The 6,407-nt window shown below is 34.5% G+C and overlaps 1 protein-coding gene across 1 annotated transcript in view; it reads right to left on the reverse strand.

The window, feature by feature from the left end:
- Nucleotides 1-6,407, reverse strand: part of LOC112414687 (zinc finger protein 317-like) — a 95,415-nt gene that overhangs the window by 34,076 nt on the left and 54,932 nt on the right. The gene's annotated exons all lie outside the window — the stretch shown is intronic.

Here is a 6,407-nt window from a genome sequence, read left to right on the forward strand (position 1 = left end):
CTTTTGCAATACATACAGTAAATTTACACTTGTTAAAATTGAAATTAGATTTAAAGAAAACCACGTTCCATTTATTTTTTGAGGGGTATCCCACTGTAGTAACGGGTCCTGTTGATTATCCATTCATGCAGTGAAGGATGTTGGAGTACCATCCAGGTTTTGGCAATTATAAATTGACCTTCTAAGAAGCATTTCTACCTGCAGGTTTCATGAATGTAAGTTTTTATTCCTGAAAAGCAACTATCTTGAGTGGGAAAGTTGCATCAATTGTTGTGTGATATAATAGTATAAAAGAAAATACTGCACCGATATCTCAAGCGATTGTACTATTTTGCACTCCCACCAGCAATGGATGAGAGATCCAGTTGTTCCACGGCTTAAACAGCCTTTAGTATCATCAGCAATTTTCATTGTGGCCATTTTTATGGGTCTGTATTATGCAATTAATGTGCTTCTAGTATGGAAGTTTGAATGCATAAATAATATAATGATTCCATCCAGCAATCCCACTCCTGGGCATATATCTGGACAAAACTATAATTCAAAAAGACACATGTACCCCAATGATCATAGCAGCACTATTCACAATAGCCAAGACATGGAAGTAACCTAAATGTCCATTCACAGACAAATGGATAAAGAGGATGTAGTATATATATAAAATGGAATACTCCTCAGCCATAAAAAGGAATGAAATAATCCCATTTGCAGCAACATGGATGGACCTAGAGATTATCATACAAAGTGAAGTCAGTCAGAAAGAGAAAGACAAATGCCATATGATATCACTTATATGTGGAATCTAAAATATGACACAAATGAACTTATCTAGGAAACAGAAACAGACTCACAGACATAGAGAACAGACTTTCAGACTTGTGGTTGCCGAGGGGAAGTGGGGGTGGGGGAGGGATGGATTGGGAGTTGCAGATTAGCAGGTGCAAACTATCATATAGAGAATGGATAAACAATAAAGTCTTACTGTATAACACAGGGAACTATTGAATATATTCAATATCCTGTAATAAACCATAAGGAAAAGAATATGAAAAAGAATATGTATATGTATAACTGAACCACTTTGCTGTACAGCAGAAATTAACACGATATTGTAAATCAACTGTACTTCAATAAAATAAATTAAAAAGAACATAATGATTCTACATTAAAAAAGGAGATAGGATAATATGTTTTGAATATTTCAATTTGTGAACAGCAAGCAACTTGGAAATGTGTAAAACTGTCAGAAATTCCTAAAATTTAAAAACTGCAATGAAGGCATTGTATTGTCTTCTGATGAATGGCTGTAACACCACATATGAGTGTATATAGCTAAAACCCCCAAACTGAACATGAGCCTCTAATTTCAACAATGACTTTCATGAGATGGTGAATGGCAGAGGAAAAAGGTAAATGGGTGGCAAGGACCAAAACCCAAACTACAGTAAACTTTGCAAGACACCTTGATTCCTTCAATTAATAATTCACACATTGGTGCACACCCACACAGATATCACAGTTGTACTCCAAGAAGTATGAACTACAGACATTAAAAATAACTTGAGAAACAGATCAGCCAATTGCAAGATATGGGTTTTAATAAAATCCTGACTCAAATGTTGATGAAATGTAAACTCAAGAAACAACGTTGAAAAACTAGAACCTCTGTATACTGACTAGATGATTGATTACGGAAACAACTTATTTTTATTTTTGTGTACGATAATGTTGTGCTTGTGTTCCAAAAGTTCTCATCTGGAAGAGAAACTGAAATATTTCAGTGAAATACTGCTGATGTGCTCTCAGCAATAAGCAGCTGGTTAATTATTGAGAAGTGGATGTAAGGATAAACAAGGCCAGACTGTTGATTAGTTGACAACATTTGAAGGAAGTGGTGGGCTCACAGAAGTTAGTTTTCTACACTATCAGATTTGGAGCGTTTTGAAAATTTTTCAGAATGAAATTTTAATAAAATATTATACTAACTGTTCACATTACAATACTAAAAAAAATGAAACATTGCAAATATAAAGGAATTCTTTAATTTCCTGACCTAGTGAAGCTATCTCTCTGTCTGGCTTCTGTGAATTAAGAAGCCACCAATTATTCATTTATCACATGTTTACTGAGTAAACATTTATTGAATAAACATGCTTATTTTGTGTTCTATGCTGTGAGCCAAGTCAATGAATTTCCTTGACTCTGGATCTAGTGTGGCAGTGAAGGCAATGAGATTCCTGTCAAGGTTCTCCAAGTGGAAAACACTCCTCCTTGGAGTATGATCATTGTTAAGGTTCCAAAATCAAAGCTACAGAAGTTGGTCCGGGAAATTATTCCAGTAACTGACCTCTGGAATATGCAGCTCGTCAGCCTTACTGGGTGTCTAGAACACAAACCATGTTTTTCTGCTTTGCCTCAGTTTCATGGTCTTCTTGTATCCTCTGTGAAGTTGGGGCATTTTTTTTTGAGCTTTCTAAAAATAACATAAAATGTGAAATTTGAGCAAAATTGGAAAAAAGTCTGCCATCCATGGAGAACGTTTTTAGCTCATTTGGATATTCTGCCCTTCTTCTTTCCCTGGAGAAATGTGTCTCAAAGGAGAGAGTGTACCACAACCATCTAGAGGGTTTTTAAACCTCAGATTACTGGACCTCAACTCAAATAGGTCTGGGGTGGGAATGGAGAATTTTCATTTCTAAGAGATTCCCAGGTGATGTTGAAGCCTCTGATACAGGCACCACACGTTGAGACCAGGATTTTGGGACACTATGAAGCGGATGTGAGACAAGGACAGAAAGATAAAGGTCATCAGCCAGTGTCTGGTCAAATCCAGACAGATTTATGTAATAAATTATTCAAAGACTAAAATTTACTTTCTCAAAGATTTAAAAATCCATCTGCTACCTATATTTATGCAAAGATGTCATCTTTTCAGTGATACACTACAATAAGTTGGCAAATAGAGCTTAAGATTCCAAATTCTCTCTCCACATAATCCAATTATAAGATTCTAGTCTCAATCATCTGTTTAAAATATAAAATTGATCAGTTCAACAAAAATTTTCGTATATATCTGGTAATTTATTACATGGATTTGGTCACAGGGTATGAGGTGGAGAAGTCCCAGAAACTGCCACCTCCAAGCTGGAGAACCAGAAATGCTGGTGGTATAATTGAGTCTAAGTCTGAAGTCATGAGAACTAGGAAATCTGATTTCCAAGGTCAGGAAAAGATGGATGTCCTAGCTAAGGAAGAGTGAATGGATTCACCCTTCCTTCACCTTTTTTGTTCCATTTGGGCCCTCAGCAAACTGGATGAAACACACCCATATTGGACAGGGTGGATCTGTTTACTCAGTCTACCCAATCAAATGCTAACCTCTTCCAGAAAACCCTCAAGAACACCCCCAAAATAATGCTTAATTACCTAACTGGGTATCCCTTAGCACAGTTACAAAATACTGACCATCACACATGGCTTTATCCAGCCAACACCAATAGAAACATAACAAGGTGACCTATGTAGTTTAAAATCTTATAGAACCCACATGAAAGAATATAAACATAAGCAGAGGAAATATAAACATAAGCAGAGGAAACTAGTTTTTATAACATTTGTATTTAACAAAAAATATTGATATATTAGCATTTCAAAATGTACTCCACATCAGAACGAAGAACAAGATATGTTATATCCCTTTCTTCTTTCTGAGCCTTGAAATGTAGTGTTTTATGCTTACAGCACATGTCAATTTAAAAGTTAACTTTAACCCTGTTTTATTTGATCTCTATGGAGATTTCATATGATTTACAGTTGTAAGAGAACATTCACACAGAGTATTAGTTTACCCTCTTTTATGGAGTACTTATTATAGAGTTTGACCTATTTTTCCAGGGGGTTTTCAGTAGTGTGTTTCATTTGACAGAACTACTGTATTTACGTTATTTGACTTCATGTATATTACCAGATGTATGTAACGCTTATCTCTCTCCCCAAACAGGGTTTCCACCCCCTATGTCCTTCTTGTGAATTTTGATAAATACTGATTCCTAATATATCTTAATATGATCTAAGTTACAGTTTTCCCCTATGTATTTGAGTTTTATTGTATTAAAGGGAATATATTTTCTCCTCATTACAAAACTTATCTTTTTCAAAACTTAAAGCTGGGTATAGTGTTTTTGTTAGAACTAAAATTAAGAATTTAGTAATTAAGAAGGTATTGATTCCAGCGTTAGACCAGATTACTAAACTGCAAGACAGTTCAAGAGCAAATATGCCAGCAAAAGCCAAGAATGAACAATATAGGAAAACTAAGAAGAGCTAAAAGAGAAGTGGGATGTGATTAAAAGGGGAATAGAGAGAAAGTGGGGGAGGAACAGATATCAGAGGTGACAATACATGAGCATGCCTCAAACTGATGGAGGCAACTGACTCAACATTCCCTGAGTCTAGTAAATACACAAGAATTGATGTGCTACACTATGGTCTAAAAAACAACATTAATGTAAAAGATTTGAGAGAATACAGAGAACAAACAAGCACAAAAAAGGCTAACTGGTGATGTCTAAACATAAATAAAAATTTGATATCCACAGGGCACCATTTTTGAAGTGCCAAAAAACTCCTGACAAACCAGAATTCTATACCCAGCATCAATATTGCCCCAAATAAAGATGTCTTAGAAAATGTAAAATGAAACACTTCATTGTTAGCAGCATTGTATTAGACAAAATACTAGAGTGAGTTATTAAGTCCACGGGAAAATAATCCCAGACTGAAAACCAGGAATTCAGGAAGAAATGAAGAGGAAAGAAAGGATCATTTACAAATAAATATGAATAATTTTTGTTTTATAAAGCAATTCTAGATACATCTCATGGACATTAAAATACTTGTGGCATTAAAATGCAAGACAACAGTAATAGAAATTCAGGAAAATTAAAATGGTATTGAAAGTGTTCTATGGTATTAGCATTTGGGAAAGGTGCTGAAAGTAATTATCTGTATTAGATTATTAAGGGAAGGATTCATCATTTAATCACTAATATAACTACACAATGATGTGTATATAATTTCGACTAACAAGTTTCAAGAGAAAAAATGGATTAATAAAAGAGTCAAACCCTAGTCAATGAAGTAAAGGGAGTAAAGAGACTATTTAGGTCAAATGGTAAGGAAAGAGTAAAGTAGTTGAATTCATGCCAAATTTACCAGGAATTAGTTGAAAGGTAAATGCACAAAACATTATTTTTTTTTTTTAGAATGGCTGTGTGATATAGACATTACAGACTTGTCAACATACATTTTGGATATTCTATTATTGATAAACATTTAAACAGTCTCTTTTTTTTTTTTTTTTTTTTTTTTAAAACATCCGTTTCTGGAAAGCTTTGTATATAGAACTTCCATTCCTATTTTTGTTGACTGTATCCATAGTGGGAGAAAAAGGAAATGTTAATACATTGATAGAAACTGCAAATACCACCCCATATACAGATGTATTACATTTTTTCACCTAGGATACTTTCTGACAGTGTTAATAACCCCATATTTTTGCATTCGTGTATAAAGATTGAGGAATCTCTCATATCCCTTTGATATGAGATAGGGTGTGTCTCTGAATTACCCACGGACTGGATTACCCATTCGCTCTATAAAAGGGCAATCAGAGGCAGAAGTCATTGCTTTTGTCTGCAAGCTACAGGCTGTCTGCATCTCAGGAGTGGGTCACAGGACAGCTCTTGGAACTGGGGGAACCAGCATCGACCTCTTTCACAAATCAGCCTGTTCTGGTGAGAGTGTGCCATCTGTATTGAGGCAAGAATGTTCATTTGCGTTTTTTTTTTTTTTTTTGGTAAAACCTATTTAAGTTAGTGCTTAAAAGAAGTTGTTATTGAAAGTTATATCCTAAGTATTAATATTACAAAATATTCAAGGTTTTGTATATTTTTGTATTTGAAGCTTTTTTGGAATAACAGGAGAGATTTAAAAAAATATATTGACATCACTAGGAAGTATATTTGTCTCTGCTCTGTTGTTCTCTGAAAAATTCTTTACCCACACTGTGCTTGATCTTTTTTTTTCTTTCTTTTTTTAAAAATTAAGTTTTCTGCTCAAATATGTCCTCAGTTAGGCTTTCCCTAAGCTTTTCATCATCAGTAATTTTACTTAATTTCTTCCTCCCTTTATCCCTTCTTATTTCACTTCCCCCATATTTCCCTCATTCTCTGTCTCAATGTGGACCTTACTATTTTATCACAACACTTCTTATACCTAACACTAGATTAGACATTCATTAGTATATTACCCCTCTCCTCTCACCAAGATCCAAATAAACTGGGGCAATGACTTTGTTAAGTGAAATTCTGAACCCTGGCCTTTTTTTTTTTTTTTTTTTTTTTTTG

The sequence above is a fragment of the Neophocaena asiaeorientalis genome, unplaced genomic scaffold (assembly GCF_003031525.2).
Source record: "Neophocaena asiaeorientalis asiaeorientalis breed wild unplaced genomic scaffold, Neophocaena_asiaeorientalis_V1.1 scaffold87, whole genome shotgun sequence".
In the NCBI taxonomy this organism is placed as follows: Eukaryota; Metazoa; Chordata; class Mammalia; order Artiodactyla; family Phocoenidae; genus Neophocaena; species Neophocaena asiaeorientalis.